Consider the following 20,423-nt stretch of genomic DNA (forward strand, 5'->3'; position numbering starts at 1 on the left):
GCAATATATAAATGTATTGTGGAAACTTAATTTCCTGCAGAGCTGCTTTGCAATGATTTGTATCGTAAAAAGCACTATACAAATAAAAGACAGTATTAAATCTAGAGTATGATTTCGACAATGAGTAGGTCCTGAAACGTGTTGTCTAACCCCAATAGAGTTCAGAATGTCTATGAATGCTGATCCTAATGCATCTTTTACATTGTCAACATGGACATTAAAATCGCCAACAATTAAGACTATCTGCAGCCAGTACTAACTCAGATAGAAAATCAGCAAATTCTTTAATAAAGTCTGTATGGTGCCCTGGTGGCCTGCATACATTAGCCAGTACAAACATCACAGGGGATTTATCACTAACACGTGTTTCTCTAGATAATGTTATACGCAGCATCATAACTTCAAACGAGTTATTCTTAAAGCCTGCCCTCTGAGAAATACTGAGAATATGGCAATAAATTGTAGCAACACCACCCCCTTTACCTTTTGGACGCGGCTCATTTAAAGTAATGTATTCATCTGGTTTTAGCCATGATTCTGTCAAACAAAGCACATCTAGTTTATGGTCAGTGATCATATCATTTACAAAAAGTGCTTTTGTAGAAAGGGATCTAATATTCAATAAGCCAAGCTTTATCATTCGTTTATCTGAATTATATCTGTTTTTTATTTGTTGAACGTCAATTAATTTGTTACTCTTAATTTGGTTTGGACGTTTTCTGTGTTTTCTAACAGGGAACAGACACAGTCTCTATAGTGTGATATCTAGGTGAAGGAGTCTCTACGTGCTGAGAATTAACTGACTTCTGTGACGTGAGGCGGCTAGCAGACGGTCGGTTTAGCCAGTCTGTCTGCTTCCTGACCTGGGCCCCAGTTAGTCAAGTACAAACTCTAAGACTATGTGCCATATTTCTAAAGAGAAGAGCGGCACCACCCCAGGAGGGATGAAGACCATCTCTTTTTAACAGGTCAGGTCTGCCCCAAAAACTCGTCCAATTGTCTATAAAGTCTATGTTATTCTGTGGGCACCACTGCGGACACCATTGAGTAAATACAGTCTGCTATGTATCTCATCACCCCGGTAAGCAGGGAGGAGTCCAGAGCGTATTACAGTGTCTGACATCGTACTTGCAAGTTCACACACCTCTTTAACATTATTTTTAGTGATCTCCGACTGGCGAAGTCTAAAATCATTATATGTGAATAACAATCTTATTGAATTTACGTTTAGCATTAGTAGGGATGTAACGGTATGAAAATTTCTCATCACGATTATAGTGACCAAAATTATCACGGTTATCAGTATTATCACGGTATTGTTAAAATGTGCTGGAGATGTTCAAAAAGTACATAAATCACTTCACCAAGTTTTATACTTAAATCAACAAAGAGCAATTAAAATGACTTTTTGTTTGCATAATCACTAAAACAATAACATGACCAATGAGGTCTGGATTTTAAATGACAACTTGTCTGACACCAGTTTAATAGCATGTTCAAATAAATAATGTAAATGTTCAAATAAAGCTTTGAAAAAGTTTCATATAAAGGTAAACCTCACATTTCAGCCTTTAAAGAAAAGAGTTAAGTCAAAATGATAATTGATTAATAAGGGGAAGGGGAGGGGAGAAGTGGTGCGTGGCCAAGTATGGTGACCCATACTCTGAATTTGCGCTCTGCATTTAACCCATCCAAGTGTACTCACAGTAGTGAACATACACCCGGAGCAGTGGGCAGCCAATGCTGTGGCGCCCGGGGAGCAGTTGGGGGTTCGATGTCTTGCTCAAGGGTCTCACCTCAGTCGTGGTATTGAGGGTGGAGAGAGTGTTGGTTATTCACTCCCCCACCTACAATCCCTGCCGGCCCTGAGACTCGAACCCACAACCTTCAGGTTACAAGTCCAACTCTCTATCCACTTATCTGCTCCATAAATAATTCTATATAGCTTATCTGAATTGTTTAAATGTGTAGAATCCACATAAGCTTGTTTTTCATCAACCGGTTAAAATTTACAGCAGGGCATGCAAATTTGGTCCGTTTTTTGGCCAGACAGAAACTGCACACAGGCTGAATGTAAATAAGTGTCTGTAAATCCACTCTCTGACAGCAGGTGGCGCTTTATATGGAAAAGCTGAATTACAGCTGATTCCCGTGAACTCCGCGAACAAAGCAGTATTGTGTTTAAGAACACTTCCTTTAGGTATTACATGGAGCTAAGATGAAAACAAAATGCCATCGAATCGTTTCTGAAGACAGTCAGATCCTTCAGAGGTACATTCATATAATTAATTCACTGATATATTCATTTGTATAATTCCCTCAGCACTCTTTTAAAACCTCCCAGCTTTTCCGCCCTGTTTTCACTCAGAATGAAACTACTCTGCTGCCGTGCGCTCATGACACTGTTACACTCTGCTTTATGCTGGACAGTATTTATTTATCGTGAGTTGTTCAGATCGCGGTAATCGAATACGGTTTTAATGATAATTAAAATATGAAATGGTAATACTAACCGTGGGGAATTTTATCATGATTTATCGTCAAACCGGTAATCGTTACATCCCTAAGCATTAGCCAGCACTTTTAAATTTGCCAAGAAGTCAAGCGCTCTGGCTCTCGGTAAACATTGGACTATGGTGGCTGGTGTCTCTATTTTCACATTCCGTACAATAGAATTGCCAATAACTAGAGCACTTACATCAGGTTTCTCAGTGGGTGCCTCATTGAGTGGGGAGAACCTGTTTGATGTTTTGATCGGAACGGAAGAGCGGTGTTTTGACCCACGACTAGGTCGCCTTACTGTCACCCAGTTGCCCTGCTGCATGGGCTCTAATGCCGGAACCGAACAATGTACAGGACTCCCTGAGCTAGTCGCATCCAAGGCGGTATCTACAGCCCTCACATTCTTACTATCCTCAACTAAAGTTTGGATGCCTGTCTCTAGTTCTACAATCTTCTCTGTCAGCCTGCCTTCACACCAGACGCGAATGAAGCGTTAAGCGCGAGTGATTTACATGTTAAGTCAATGCAAAGATGCGAAAAGACATCCTGCGGTGCGATTCACACGAACGACGCGGCGCGAATTGAGCGTTTCAGGCGTTTGACGCGCGTAAGTTGACAAATCTGAACTTTGGCGGATATTCGCGCCACGTTAACCAATCAGGAGCTTGCTCTAGTAGTGACGTGATTACGAGCAGAAGCAGAAATCCGAAACAACAATAGAGGACAAAATCATCGTCCTGTATCAGAATCAGAATCAGAATGAGCTTTATTCGCCAAGTATGTTTACACATACGAGGAATTTGTGAGGAAATATACAGCATGACATGAGGAGAGGGGGGAGGAAAAAAAATAATTCACAGACTATATTCTTATGAGAGTACAGTGTGAGAACAGAGAAAACACCCCAGCAACAAAAAGCACATAGTCAATCAACAACATAGTCACACGACTGCAACAAGGTAATAATCCAGTTCTGGCAATCAGCCATCCGGGTCCTGCAGCCATTTGCGGTGCCGGTCGGACCCGCATTGTCAGGCTGGCGGAACAAAGCGGCGAAGGCGAGGGATTCGGGGGTAGGAGGTGAATGCATATCTGTGTATGTGCGTATGTGTGTGAGTGTGTGCCTGTGGAGCTGCCACGCTGGCTTACTAATCAAATTGACTCAGTCCGCAGAATGTGATAGCGACACAGCACGTTGCTATGGAGACAACCTTGATCAGAACCCAGACAGAGTCAACAATCCGCAGGTGTCTGTAGAAGGGGTAAGGAAGGAATGTGAGAGTGTCACAACTGCAGTGCTCTTCCTGGGTTGTTTCGCAACACGACCTTGTCTGAAGCCGTGCTGTTTTGAGAGCCGAAAGAAGATAAGATTGTTTAGTCTTGGTGCAAGTGGCCGTATTCCATTTTTTCACGGCACCTCTCTTTGTCCATTCTGGTCTCCAAATCCATCAATTTTTCTTTTCAAATCCGAAAGCTTCTCCGTGATAGATTCCATATTGCGGTTAATAGTCTCAGTTTCAGAGCTGACCGCTCTGCCCACTGCTTCAATCATAATGGGCAGCCTAGTGAGGCTTTTGACAGCTGTACCTGTTTCCTGAATTTTACGATAACCCAGGGCAAATCCAATCAGCAGAAGACCTGTTATCATGGTTCCGAATAGGTAGATATCTTCAATGTCCTCCACGGAAAGAGCCGCCAGACACACGACCCGCCACCTTTCCCATGCGTCCATCGTATATCCAGCTGCGAAAGTTCCGATTGGACAATCAGGTTCCCCCGAACCTATACTTCTCGTAGAGAAAATTGTGTCAATTGCATTGAGAGACCAGTTGATCAAATCCATGATGGTAACACTTTATTTCGATAGTCCACTTTAGACATTCTACTAGCAGTAAGAAACTTTGCAACTACATGTCAACTAGCAGTCATTAGAGTATTAGTAGACTGTCTGTTTAATATCTTCTAACACTTTATTTTTATGGGTCCACAACATACAATATACTAACTATCAGAAACTTTGCAAGTATACGTCAACTTATTCTACTAACCCTAAACCTACCCTAACAGTCTACTCTGAGAGTTAGTAGAGATGTAGTTGCAATTTAATGAGAATTCGTTGACATGTAGTTGACATGTGGTTAAAAAGTTACTTGTAGTTAGTAGCATGTCTAAAGTGGACTATCGAAATAAAGTGTAACCTCCATGATTTTTCAGTTTGGAGAGCAGTGCAGAGAGAGTCTCTCAAGTATTAGACAATAGACGAGACGAGACGAGAGAGCAAAGCAGGGAAGGGAAGGGAGGGGAGGAGGGGAGAGAAAAATGCAACCGCCTTCGCAGAGAGCCAAACGAGAGAGATATGTGGATAGCCGGAGCTGTACCATAGACCAAAGATTCCCTGTTAGATTTACCCAAAACAAATTATATCTTATGTTTATCCACTACAGAGACATCAGAGCCAGTCGCAAATGTCAGAAGGACTAGCCGAGGTTATGCTCCTCTCTTCGGGATACATGAGCACGAGCGCCCGGTGATCGCCTGGAGCTCACGGCCCCGAAATCGACTAAGCACATTTTCAAATAGGCACTGTTTTTATAAATAAACCGCAGATTTGAGTTTTAAACAACTACGTTCTCGGCTGAAATACACGTGTCCAGTGTTTCCATAGCACATAAAGTGCAACTACCCTCTCAACAAAATCCATGTAATTTCGCAACGAGACTGGAGCCGCCTGGCAGAAGCCCCTCCCATGACGCGAATTCGCGAATGAAGCGAGTAAACTCAAAATGTTCAAGCGTCAACTACATTTATTCGCACAAGTCACGTCTGGTGTGAACGCACAGTAACTATTTCCCTGCATTTATCACATGTGAATCCCTAGTTGCCGACAGAGATAGATAAATTGTACATGTGGCAAGCAGTGCAAACAACAATAGCAGGTGAAGAAGCCATTACTCACCATGAATGATACCAACTTAACTTACCACTGTTGTTTGATGAACTTGTGAAAAACGGAGCGAGAGAGAGAAATGAAAACGGAGCGAGAAAAAAGAAAACAATAATAGGCGTGAATAGAAACTCAAATGGAACCACGAGTAACAAGCTAACCGGCAAACGAATGCTAACGCCCTGCACTTGCGGTTTTAAAAGCGAACGATCAAATTAGTTAGATTAATTTGATAGATAATACCAGAAATATGGTGGGAATTAAGTTATATATTATCACTTTAAACAACAGAGAGTGAAAGTAAGGTAAATATTCAATAAAAAAGCGGAACTACAATCGCAAACCTCTCAGCAGCACAACAGACAGGAACAGACTGAAGCAATCGATCTCTCAGGACAGGACCCCTTTTTATTCTAACATGACAGTGCCTCTGTGTATAAGGCACGCTGCAAAAAGGCATGATTGATTCAGTCAGTGTGGAAGAACTTGATTGGTCTGCAGAAAGCCAAGTCCTGATCCCAGCTGAACACCTCTGGTGTGACTTTAAATGCAGACCTTGGGCCAAAAACTCATCACCAAACACCAATGACTTGAATAGACACTATAACAACAAAAATGTTGGGACACCCCGTTTTTTAGAACAGAAAAAGGCTCAAAGATGGACAAAAAAGGCAACAAAGATGGAAACATAATTCATGTATTTAAAAATTGTATTTCCATCTCTGTTGCAACAGTTTTGGACGTGTCTAAAATGACAGTACGTACAAGTCATTGGCGTTTGGTGATGAACTTTTTGAACGCTTTTTGAACCGTGCCTTTAATGAGAATGAGAATGAGAGAATGAGAATGAGAATGAGCTTTATTGGCCAAGTATGTTTACACATACAAGTAATTCGTTGTAGTGACAGAAGCTCCACAGTGCAACAGAAAGACAGCAACAGGACAGGACATAGATAATAAAAACAAAATAACAACAAATAGCCTATAACCAATGTACAAAGCAGCAAAATAAAAATAAAAATATATAAATAATATTGACAACTATGTATGTACAGGTCGAGTATGTGCAAATTAGAAATTAGAAATGAGAAAAATAAAAATTAAATAAGTGAGTGTGGTGAATGGATAATGTATTAGTTGTGTGTTCCACGTTTATTGTTGAGTGTTCATGAGATGTATTGACTGAGGGTAGAAACTGTTCCTGTGTCTGGTCGTTCTGGTGCACAGAGCTCTGTAGCGTCAACCAGACGGTAACAGTTCAAAGAGGAAGTGTGCTGGGTGTGAGGGGTCTAGAGTGATTTTACCAGCCCTTTTGCTCACTCTGGATGAGTACAGTTCTTGGAGAGTGGGGAGGGTTGTACCAATGATTTGCTCAGCAGTCCGGACTACCCTCCATAGTTTTCTGAGGTCAAATTTGGTCGCTGAGCTGAACCAGACAGTTATAGAAGTGCAGAGGATGGATTCAATGATGGCGGAGTAGAACAGTTTCAGTAAGTCCTGTGGCACGTTGAACTTCCTCAGCTGGCGAAGAAAGTACAACCTCTGCTGGGCCTTTTTCACAATGGAGTCAATGTGAATATCCCACTTCAGGTCCTGAGAGATGGTGGTGCCCAGGAATCTGAATGACTCCACTGCAGTCACAGTGCTGTTCATGATGGTGAGTCGGGGGAGAGCAGGGGGGTTTCTCCTGAAGTCCACTATCATCTCCACAGTTTTGAGCGTGTTAAGATCCATGTTGTTGAGACTGCACCAGACAGCCAGCTCCTTAACCTCCTGTCTCTAAGCAGACTCGTCACCGTCCTGGATGAAGCCGATCAGTGTGGTGTCGTCTGCAAACTTCAGGAGCTTGACAGAGGGGTCTTTAGAGGCGCAGTCGTTGGTGTAGAGGGAGAAGAGCAGCGGGGAGAGAACGCAGCCCTGAGGAGCTCCAGTGCTGATGGTGCGGGTGCTGGATGTGAATTTACCAAGCTTTACTAACTGCTGTATGTCTGTCAGGAAGCTTTTGATCCACTGGCAGATGGAGGTGGGGACGGAGAGCTGGGTTAGTTTATTTTGAAGGGTTTCCGTGATGATGGTGTTAAAACGGAGCTGAAGTCCACAAACAGGATCCTCACATAAGTCCCTGGTCTGTCCAGATGCTGCAGGATGAAGTAGTGCAGTCCCATGTTGACTGCATCATCCACAGACCTGTTTGCTCTGTAGGCAAACTGCAAGGGGGTCCAGTGAGGGTCCAGTGATGTCCTTCAGATAAGCCAAAACCAGTATTTCAAATGATTTCATGGCTACAGACGTTAGGGCCACAGGTCTGTAGTCATTAAGTCCAGTAATTTTGGGTTTCTTTGGGACGGGGATGATGGTGGAGCATTTGAAGCATGAGGGGACTTCACACAGCTCCAGTGATCTGTTGAAGATCTGTGTGAAGATGGGGGCCAGCTGATCAGCACAGATTTTTAGGCAGGCTGGTGACACACCGTCTGGACCTGGTGCTTTCCTTCTTTTGTTCTTCCTGAAGACCTGGCACACATCTTCTTCGCTGATTTGAATTGTAGATGTGGGGGAGAGAGGGGTTGCTGGAGGTGTTAATGGTTGTGTGAAGAGGTGTTCAGGACGGGTGTGGGGTGATCGTCCAAAACGACAAATTAACTCGTTTAAGTCGTCTGCCAGGTGTTGATTCTCCAGAGTGCTGGGGGATGGTGTCTTGTAACTGGTGATATCCTTCATTCCTATCCACACTGAAGCAGGATCACTGGAAGATAATTTTTTCCTGAGCTTGTCAGAATAATTCCTCTTTGCCACTTTTTGCCATCTCCTTTTCCAGTGTGTATTTGGCCTGTTTGTACAGGACTTTATCCCGCTTTCTGTGAGCATCTTCTTTGGCCTGACGGAGCTGTCTGAGTTTGGCAGTGAACCATGGTTTGTCATTGTTGTAGAATAGATGAGTCCTGGTAGGAATGCACATGTCCTCACAGAAACTGATATAAGATGTTACAGTCTCTGTGAGCTCATCCAGATCATTTGCAGCAGCTTCAAAAACAGTCCAATCAGTGAGGTCGAAACAGGCTTTTAGATCCCGGTCTGTTTCGTTAGTCAATCTTTTAACAGATCTTAATACAGGCTTTGCAGACTTAAGTTTCTGCCTGTAGGACGGAATAAGATGAAACAAACAGTGATCAGAGCTAAAAGCAGGTCCTAAAGCTGCTCGTGGAACCGAGTGATATGCGTCCTTTATTGTTGTATAACAGTGATCCAATATATTACTGTCTCTGGTGGGACATGTGATGTGCTGTCTGTATTTTGGCAGTTCGTGGGAGAGATTTGCTTTATTAAAGTCCCCGAGAATGATTAAAACAGAGTCCGGGTGTTGTTGCTCACTCTCTGTGATCAGATCAGCGAGTTTCTGTAAAGCTGTGCTCACGTGCGCTTGCGGTGGAATGTAAACACTCACGAGAATGAACGAGCAGAACTCCCATGGCGAATAGAACGGCTTGCAGTTAATGAAGAGCGTTTCTATATCTGAACAGCACATCTTCTTTAACACAGTTCCATCTGTACACCACCTCTCATTGATGTAAAAGCACGTCCCGCCGCCGCGCGATTTCCCCGTTGATTCCGTGTCCCGATCTGCTCTGATCAGCTGATAATTAGGTCGCCATTCAGCCAGGTTTCCGTGAAACACAGAGCAGCAGAGTTAGAAAAATCCTTGTTTGTCCGGGAGAGCAGAAGGAGTTCGTCCGTTTTGTTGGGTAGAGAGTGGAGATTCGCCAGATGGATGCTAGGCAACGCCGTTCGAAATCCGCGCTGAAGAAGCTTCACGAGCGCTCTGGCTCGCTTTCCCCACCTGCGCCTCCTGTAGCGTTTGACTAGAGCTACGGCTCCGCCAACTACAATGTCCAGCAAAACGTCCGAAAAATCAAAATCCAAAATCAAAATTAAAAGATTTTGTGGTGTGTTCTGCCGAATGTTCAGCAGATCATCCCTGGTAAAACTGATCGTATTTGAAAAACAAAAAAACAGGAAAAACAAACAAAAACAACACGAACACTGAAGAGCAACGCACAATAGCTGCCATCATCGGCGCCATGTTGTAAAGAGTTATACACAAAGGCACTGTCATATTAGAATAGAAAAGGGTCCTGTCCAAACTGTTGCTATAAAATTAGAAGCACACAATTCCTTAGAATATCATTAACATTTGTACTCATAGAAAATACTAAAGTAGTCAAACATGTTCATTAGAAAGGATCTTTAAGCCATGGAACAAAAAGAGATTTAGTTTGAAGAAACTGGCTACAGTAGTTCGTAAAAGTTTAAAAGGAAAGAGAAAGAATAAATAGGTTCACATGGTGATGAGTGCTGCTCTTATCTTTTTCCTTCTCTGTCTTTTTTCTTTCTTGTTTCTTTTCCCCTCTTTTAACATGCAAATCTTAAGAGTTAGTTCCTTAAATGTTAATGGAGCGAGGAGTAGAGATAAACAAGGCTTATTAACTGAGTTTCTTAAGCTTAAAGAATCGCATGTAACTTTTTTACAAGAAACTCATAGTGATGAGAGTAATGAGGCAGATTGGGGATTGTGTTGGGAGGGCAGTTACTCTTTAAGCCATGGAACAAATTTAAGTGCTGGGGTACCAATACTTTTTTCACCTTACCTCAATGTTGATGTATTGTCAAGTAGGGCTGGGTAAAAAATATCGATTCTCCGATTTTAATCGATCTTCAGTTTAACGCAACGATATCGATTCGGAAAATCCCCGAATCGATTCTTAATGCGCGTGCTTCACGTAAGAGGATATGAATATTCACCTCTCGTCCTGAAGGTGTCACCATCTTTCGAATTGCTCCACTAAAAAAAAACAACTGTGTGCACCCTATTATTAATGTAGATGTGTATTTCAGTAATAAACTTAAGTAGGAGAGTTTCAGTTACCAGCATTTATATCAAAATATGGATCCCATGTCTGCAAAACTAACATTTTAAATGAAATATTGATAGCTAATCGATATCGAATCGAAATCGAATCGAATCGAAACCATAAAAATAATAATCGAATCGAATCGCAGAATTGGTCACAATACCCAGCCCTATTGTCAAGCGTAGAATTAGAAAAAGGTTGCCTTGTTGTAAAAACAAAAATTGATGAATACAATTTTATATTTGTTAATATTTATGCTCCAAACAGAAGTGCAGATAGAATAATTATATTTAAAAAACTGAGTGAATACTTGAGAAATGTAAATGCTGATGATTTCCTAATAGTAGGAGGTGACTGGAATTGTACAGTTGATTTTACATTAGATAGGAATAATACTGAACCAGATTTTGAATCGCCTGCTTTGTTAAAAAATGTTATCTTTCAAAACAATTTGTTGGATGTGTGGAGAGAGAGGAATTTAAAAGTAAAAAATATACTTGGGTAAAAATTTCACAAGGGAGAATAAGTGCAGCTAGATTAGATAGATTCTATGTTTGTAAGAGACCTAATAACAGGATTGTGGCTGCGAACATTGTACCATGTAGTTTTTCAGACCATCATTTTGTTTCTTGTAATTTTACTTTGTCACGAACTCAGTGCAAAAGTCCTTACTGGAAATTGAATGTACGTTTACTTCAGGAGAAAGACTTTATTGAGAGATTTAAATGTTTTTGGGGTTTTTGGGTTTCTCAGAAAGGTAAATATGAAAACTTAATTCAGTGGTGGGAATTGGGAAAAACACAAATTAGAATTTTTTTGTCAACAGTTTTCTTCTTTCTCTACAACACAAATTAAGAGAAAAATCAACGAATTAGAAAAGGAAATAGTACAGATTACTTCGAATGTGGTGCTGCAACCAGATACTGTAATGACTGAGAACTTATGTGAGAGAAAGAATACTCTTACATCTCTTTTACAAGTGCAAGCTAAGGGGGCACTTATAAGGTCACGTTTTTTGTCAGTACGTGATATGGATGCACCAACTACATATTTTTTTAATCTTGAAAAAGTCTCAAAAAAGCAGAGTGTAATGCATTGTCTGACATTCCCAGATGGGTCTAAAACGTCTGACCCAAAGAAGATGAGGAAAATTGCTGTGGACTTTTATTCAGAACTCTTTAGAGCTGAAAGCTATGATTCACAGAGTACATCGGACTTGTTTGAACAACTTCCTACTCTTAATGAAAAACGGCGAGAAAGCTTGGACAGTGTTTTTTCTTTTTAAGAACTTACTGAAGCAGTACAACAGTTGAAACCTGGTCGTGCACCAGGTATTGATGGTCTGCCGGGGGAATTCTATAAAGTCATGTGGGGAATCCTAGGTAAAGATTTCTATGAGGTGGTACAGAAATGTTATGAGGAACAATATCTTCCCAGGAGTTGTCAGAGGGCTGTTCTTGTTCTTATTCCCAAAAAAGGAGACATAAGTCTCATGAAGAACTGGAGACCCGTTTCCATCCTCACCACTGATTATAAAATTCTGGCAAACGTTTTGGTCAATAGACTGAAGTGTGTTTTGGGTAATATCATTCATAAGGATCAATCATATTGTATTCCGGATAGAACTATTTATGATAACATTTCTCTAGTGAGAGATTTACTGGATTACTGTAAATTAAATGGTATCAATCTAGGTCTTCTTTCATTAGATCAAGAGAAGGCATTTGATCGTGTAGATCATGAGTATTTATTCAGAACACTAAAAGCTTTTGGTTGTGGTGATGGGTTTTTATTTTGGATTAAGACTTTGTATACAAATGCTTCATGTTTAGTGAAAATTGGTGGAGATTTAAGTCCACCAATTCAAATGCAAAGAGGAATCAGACAGGGATGTCCTTTGTCTGGTCAGTTGTATGCATTAGCAGTTGAACCTTTGTTGTGTTTATTTAGGAGAAATGTGTCTGGTATATGTATAGGAAATAGTATTCATAATGAAATTAAGCTCACCGCATATGCAGATGATATTACTGTTTTTGTTAAGAATCAAAAAGATGTAGACACAATTAGTAAGTGTCTATGTTTATATGAAAAGGCATCATCTGCAAAGTTAAATTGGAGTAAAACGGAAGCTTTGTGGTGTCTTGAACATTCAACAGAAGTCTTACCAGTCATTCCTGAACATGTAAAATGGGGAAAAATAGGTTTTACATTTTTAGGGATTTATTTAGGAAGTGAAGAGTTAAAAAAAAAAGAATTGGGAGAATGTAAAGGATAAAGTATGTGCTAAGTTGTCTAAATGGAACTGGTTGCTGCCTCAGCTATCGTATAGGGGAAGGGTGCTGGTTATCAACAATTTAGTGGCATCCACCCTGTGGCACAGGCTAAATGTTCTGGACCCACCAATGGACATTTTGTGGATATCCAGAGAGTTCTTGTTAATTTTTCTGGACTGGAAAGCACTGGGTGAAAGAGGCAGTCTTGTATCTACCAGTTCATGAAGGAGGACAAGGCCTAATTGATTTAAAATCCAGGTATGCGGCTTTTCGTCTTAAGACTCTCCAACAACTTCTTTAGCATCAAGATCAGAACTGGATGGAAGTGGCATGTGCCCTCTTGAGGAGGGTGGGTCGTCTGGGTCTCGACAGACATCTGTTCTTAATGAACTTGAAGAATATGGACCTTAACGGACTCACATCTTTTTATGCTTCAGCTTTACAAGTGTGGCAGATTTTTTTCTGTGGAAAGAGTTAATGTCTGGAATTTGGAAGAACCTTTGTTTTTTAATGGACTTTTGTCTACTGAACTGCTGAATTCAGGCACTCTACGTAATAATCTGATAAAAGCTTGCATTTGTAAGATTGGACATTTAAAGATTAACAACCAGTGGTTTACAGCGGAAGAATTGCATCTTAAAACAGATATTCGGTCTCTTCGAGTTCTTCAAAGATTGCTGGAGGAAATAAAGAATATTTTGTGTCTTCGGATATTATATATGGAGAACTTTGATGGATTATTTCCTGAAATACGTGTGTCTGCGGAAGTGGGAGATTGGGAAGAGACTGAAGGGAGTCTATTGACTTTTAGAACACCTGAACTTGGAAACTTTGAACTTCTTTCCAAGAAAGCCCTGTATACGATTTGTGTTAAAACTCTTAATCTAAGAGCTCTTGACAAAGTGATCGAGTCAAAGTGGATCGGAGTGGTTGAGCAAGGATCTTCCCCGAAGGGTAGTTGGAGGTCCCTTTTCAAGAGGCCCACTGAAAAAAGATTAGGTGATTTTCAGTGGCGGATTGTACATTGGGCAATAGCCACAAACAGATACAAAGCACATCTGGATCCTTTGCATAGTGTAGAGTGTAGTTTTTGTGGGGAATCTGAAACAGTTAATCATCTTTTTGTTGAATGTTCAAGATTAAGTGGACTCTTTTTGTTGTTAAAAGAAGTTTGCCAAAGGTTAGGTTTTTTGTTTACTAATGGGTTATTTATATTTGGGCCAAAATATAGTGCTGCAAATAAACAAAAAGTTGTATTACTGAATTTTATTTTTGGTAAAGCAAAGATGTCAATTTGGTTAACCAGGAAAAACAAGACTCTTAATTTAAGTGGAGTAGATCCAGTGCATATGTTAAAAGGTTTTATAAAGGGACGCTTGATGCTGGAGTTTGCTTATTATGAAATGATCAATGATATTGAGACTTTTTTTTTATGTGGGGAACCGAAGGTGTGTTGTGTAAGCCCAGTGAAGGGCAAGATTATCTGATAAGTTTTGGAGTGTTATAAAAGATATATATATATTTTTTTTTTAAGGTGTTTGGGGAAGTCGTGGCCTAATGGTTAGAGAGTCGGACTCGTAATCGAAAGGTTGCGGGTTCGAGTCCCCGGCCGGCAGGGATTGTACGGTGTGTGTGTGTGTGTGTGTGTGTGTGTGCATTTGTTCACTACTCACTGCTGTGTGTGTGCACTTGGATGGGTTAAACGCAGAGCACCAATTTCGAGTATGGGTCACCATACTTGACAATACGTCACGACTTTACTTTACTTATAATGTATTAAGGTGGTTTTGATTGTTTTGCAAAACTTATTGTAAAATAAATCAGATTTTAAAGGTCTCTCTCTCTCTCTCTCTCTCTCTCTTTCTCTCTCTCTGTCACACAGAACACACACACACACAGAGTCATATGGATGTTTGTTTATATGTTTATGTGAAATGCGAGAAACTTATATAAATACATATACACACATATGTATGTGTTATTTGTAATTAGTAGTAGTTTTTATTTATTAATTTATTTTATTTATTTGTTTATTTTTTTATATTTGTGATTTAGTTGGAACCAGTTATGTTTGATACTTATCAAAAAATAAATAAATAGTAAAAAAAAAAAATAATAATGCTTAACAAAGCACTACAGAGAGTTGTGCGCTTAGCTGAGTGCATCTCAGGGTCTGCTCTCTCCTCTCTGCAGGACATCTACCTCAAACACTGCAAAAGTAGAGCTGTTAAAATCATCAAGGACTCTAATCACCCTGGTAACCGACTATTCACTTTGCTTCCATCTGGTAAGCGCTTCCGTAGCCTGATGGCAAAAACTGAGAGACTTAGGAGGAGCTTCTTCCCCCAGGCCATCAGGCTCCTAAACTCTAACTCTGTGTCATAATATCACTTGACTCCATGTAAATATCACCATATCAATAAGCTATTCATAATTTTTCTCTACCTCATACTGCTGCTATTCAAATACCCTGTACAACTTTTTGCACATTATTTTTGCACATTCCTCTTATTACTATTTAAGTCAACAACATACTGACCTGCACATTTATATTATATTTTTTATCTTATTTTATTTTATGTTTTGTACTTCTCCTTCTTAATATTTGTATTCTATATAATTGCACTGTCCTTGGAGCGGACCTGACCTACATTTCACTGCTTGGTTATACCCTGTATAATTGTGTATGGGACAAATAAAACTCTTGAATCTTGAATCTTGAATCTTATATTGCTTGTTTTTCATGTTCCACTTTTATAAAACAAAAAAACAACAACAAAAAAACTCGCTGTTTCATTACCCTCATAGTTGCCCTGAGGCAACAAACCAATATATGGTTCAGGGGGTGAGGGTTTGACATGTTTTATGATGGATATATTATCAGGGACCACCAAGCTCCCAAAAAATTCAATATTTTTTTTCCAACCAAAATAAAAATTCATCCCATAGGGTTAATCAGCTTTTCACCATTTTACAACAAAAGACAAATGACAGACTAAAAGTCATAATAACATGTTTCCTCCCAGTATTAGTAGTCATTTATCCTATGTACTGTAGATTGCTGAATAAAAATTCATTCATTACACTGGTCATTAAGTGTCGTTAAAACATATGCAGTTGTTTTCATATACTGGAGGTGCAAACAAACTGAAAGTTAATTTTGACTGCTAATGGGATGAATGAATTTGTATCCAAAGGTCACAAGCACTTAAAAGGGGTCTTTGCACTGACTCTGTAAGTTCAAATTCATGACATCAGTGAGCTCCTTCAAATCAAGAGACACTCTCTCAAACCTGCAGATTTTAAAGTGAAGCCCCTTGCATTGGTCAAACCTTATGGCTTTATTTTTTGTCAGCCCTTGAGATTATGAGGTTAGAGTTGACCCCCACTCATGCAGACACAGCATGTGTTGCTAATTGCTGCAAACAGGTGCTGTGGGAAGCTGTGCTGTCACTACAATGACAGGCCATGACAGTGTCCAGATGGCACCGCAGCTACCCAGAAAAATGACACATTCACAAATCATGGACACTCTCAATTCTATTCACACTTCATTAAGGGATTTTCTATGTTCTTTGCTATTCACAGTGAACACAGCTGCAAAGATCATCGGTGCCCCTCTCCCCTCCATCCTGGACATCTTCCTTACACGATGCTCCAGCAAAACCAACAGCATCGTGAAGGACTCCACCCATCCCTCCCACAGTCTCTTCCAGCTCCTACCATCAGGAAGACGGTACCGGAGCATCAGAGCCCGCTCCGCCAGACTGCTCAACAGCTTTTTCCCCCAGGCTGTGAGAGCCCTGAACTCAAACCACCCCGCCCCCCTCTGAAACCCCATGCAAACCCCTACCTCCTGAACATGGACCACCCCCCACCCCAAACCTTACCACACCAAAGAAAAACTGTATGGAACTTTAATTATTTTTTTATTTATTTTATTCTTATTTTTCTTTACACTATGGACACTCTCCTCTATGTGCACTATGGACACTTTACACTATGGACACTCACACTTTACACTATGTGCACTATGGTCACTTACACTTTACACTATGTGCACTATGGACACTTACACACACTGCTGCGTGTGCACAATCTCACAAAAAAACTCAGCAGTATACGTATGTTTACATGCTCTTGCACTACAAATCATCCTGCACTGTTCCCCAACCAGCTGCTGACTCAAATGTCTCTCTTTGCACATGTACAGTTTGTATTTTTTGTCTTCTATTTTTTAGTTTGTATAGGGTAATATTTATGTGAAGCATTCGTATAGTTGTATTTCTTATCCTTTATTCTTTTAGTTTGTATAGGGTAAATACTTATATATAGTATACTTATTGTTAAATTTGTTAGTAGTGTATAGGTTTATAGTGTTTTTTTTACTTCATTGTTGTATGTCTGTATTTATGTAGCACCGTGGTCCTGCGAGACACGACATTTCGTTCCACTGCATGTCCCCACATGTAGCGGAATGACAATAAAGCTCAACTTGAACTTGAACTTGAACTTCAAATACTGTCACATCCCCTTTTGCAACATACATACTGTAAAAGTGATGACCTGCAACTGTTACCTTAAAGAGCTGTTTCTCAGTATTTAATCTATAATGTAGTTTTGTTGCTATTAATTAATGTGTTTAAGTTGAGTCAGCAATATTAAATAATATTTTTTTACTTGAATAAAATCAGTAAACTTAGATGTTTCCATATTTCAAAACCAACAAAGAGGAAATTTATGAACAAACAAATGCCCAAAAAGAAAGCAAAGCCATAGACGCATACCCCATAAAATCTCTCACAATTTCAGTGCAATATAAAGTTTAATTCAAATAATAATGATTTTGATTAAATTTTTGATGATAAGGGCAATGAAAGAAAGTGTATGGTAACAGCTTATTTTAAGGTGTCCTTGTTACATGTTACATGCACTTACTATTATAATAACAATAAATTATGCATAATTACATATACATAATTACAGTCCTATAAGTTGCAGTGTTATTGTTTAGATCAAGTCACTTTAGAGGTGGTTCATTTCAGATCAATAACGATGTGAATTTCATCGAATTTTGAAGCGAGTAAATCATTACTTCACGGACCTGACTTTGTGTACAGGGCATTGTCTTGCCAAAATAAAAAAAATGTCCCATTGTAATAAAATAGTTTCCCTAAAAGAGAGAGTTTAGTTTTCCTGAAGAGATTGCATGGCTGTATGCTTGATGCACCTGTTAATAATGGGAGTAGCTGAATCTGTTAAACCCTCAGAGCGAGAACAGCCCTTCATCTACTCCCCTACAGACACTTTAATAACCTTTTCTTTTTTTGTGTATAAAAGCCTCCTCAGTCACCATGAAGACTCAAAGAGGTGTAGAGCCAGGTCTGCATGTGGAATACTCAGCGTTCAAGAGCAGACAGCACTGCAGCATCTTCATTGTACAAGACACAATGAAGCACTATCACATACTCACTGCCAAATCACATCAGCATCCATATAGCCTCCTTGAGCCCTTCTGTTTGACACACTAGAGCAGGGGTGGGGAACGTCCGGCCTCCGGGCCGTATGCGGCCCGCGAGACAGTTTGATCCGGCCCATCAGTCAATTCAAAATCCCCCCTCCTCCCTCAGGAAAGAGAGAGAGAAAAAAAAAAAGCTACACAGCAATTAATTTTCCTGTGATAGAAAAATGACAGATATATATATAGAGAAAAATTAATATAATATTATAGATAATATATAATTATATGAAATAGGTTTGCCTGTCTGGGTCACAGTCAGCGTGAACGTGAAACATGCACGTAACGTTCACGGTTGTCGTCGCTGATAAGTATCATGGCGACAGGCAAGAAAAGAAAAGTAGATGCAGAATGTCGTGCTTTTCAAGAAAAATGGACAAACGATTATTTTTTTGTTGAAGTCAAAGGCAAGCCAGTCTGCCTAGTTTGTGGAGATGCGCTTGCAGTGATGAAAAAGGCCAATCTCGAGCGTCATTACAGCTCGAAGCATGCTAAACTGATTGAGTTGCAAGGACAAATGTGCTTGGATAAAGTTAACACTCTTCGGCGGAGTTTGTGTGCCCAACAAGCAGTTTTCACAAGACCGCATTCTGACAGGGAGAACGTTATTCATGCAAGTTTTGTGGTGAGCGAGCTAATAGCAAAGAAACTGAGACCTCATTCAGAAGGAGAGTTCGTGAAAGAGTGTCTTGTTGCCGCTGCGGAGCTGCTTGCACCAGACAAAATAAAACTCTTCCAAAGTGTCAGTTTATCTCGAAGAACTGTCGCAGAACGAATTACTGTCACGGTTCATGAATTCACTGATTTCTTCATGTCTCGTGTAATTGTTGTTCGATGTGTGAGTGGGCGTTACCGCTCAGCGCTCATCAGCGCGCCAGCTGATCTCACTCCCCGCACCAGCTGCTGCCAATCCACTCACCTTTAAAGCCTCACCGCACTCTCCTCTCTTTGTCAGATCGTTGTTTGATGTCCTCCGTATCGTGCTTCGTGTGCCGTCTGCTTCAGTGTTCCTGGTCCTCGTCTGTCTGGAGTCTTCGTGGTTTTCGTCTTCTGGATGTTCACCGGCACTGGGTTCACCGTCACCACTCATCATCAACACGCTGTCCATCTTGTCCCTGCGTCACCTGCCCACCCGAGAGACTTTGATTCTGTGTGTTGTCATCTGACCTCATTAAAATCCATGTTTGCTTGCATCCTTGCTTCCTCCAGATTACTTCCGTGACAGAACGATCTGACCACAGATGGAAGCAGCAAGCGGGTCCTCTTCCTTTCTGGAGGAGTTCATCCGTTGCAGCGTGTCGCGGATGGACACACAGGAGAGGAACATGACCGAATCGGGTCGGGCTATTCAAGCTCTGGTGACGCAGATGTCCGAGCTCACCCAGCAATTACAACATCTGCGAGTTCCCACTGCGTCACTCACACCGCCTACTCCCCTCGTACCACCTGAGAACGTCTCCCTGTCAGAGCCCCGCCTACCCACTCCCGAACTATACAAGGGTGAGCCAAATTTTTGCAGAGCATTTTTGACTCGTTGTTCGATGCATTTTTCCCTGCAACCCAGAACCTTTGGCAGCGAACGGAGCAAGGTGGCATTCGTGCTCACCTTACTGACGGGGAGAGCGGCGCTATGGGGAACGGCGGTGTGGGAGAACCAGGATCCATGCTGTGCCTCGTTCCAGACACTCTCCGCCGAGATGAGGAGAGTCTTCGACCGTGCGGTCGCAGGAAGAGAGGCGGCCCGGGTCCTGGCGGACCTCAGACAGGAGGAGAGGTCGGTGGCCGACTACTCCATCGAGTTCCGGACTTTGGCGGCAGAGTGTCAGTGGAACGAGGAGGCGCAGTGGGATATGTTCCGGAGAAGACCTCATCAACATCTACACTCCTCCCGGTAAGACTACGATGGTCAGCCCACACTCACGACTGTCAAGCACTACTGGACTCTGGGGCCGAGGGTAATTTCATGGACCACACGTTTGCACTCAAGATTCAAGCTCCCCTTCTACCGCTCACTCAGACCATCGCTGTTCACGCTCTCAATGGCCAAGCCCTTCCCATCATTTCCTTCACCACTGGACCCGTCACACTCATTGTATCTGGCAACCACTCCGAAACCATCTCATTCTACATTCTGGACTCCCCCCTGGCACCCATTGTTTTAGGTCACCCTTGGTTCACCAAACACAACCCCAGGATCGATTGGCAGCAGAAATCAGTATCGGAATGGAGCAGTGAATGTTATGAGTCTTGTCTTGTGTCTGCTTGTCCGTCCGTTT

Source organism: Barbus barbus (genome assembly GCF_936440315.1).
Source record: "Barbus barbus genome assembly, chromosome: 10".
Taxonomy (NCBI): domain Eukaryota; kingdom Metazoa; phylum Chordata; class Actinopteri; order Cypriniformes; family Cyprinidae; genus Barbus; species Barbus barbus.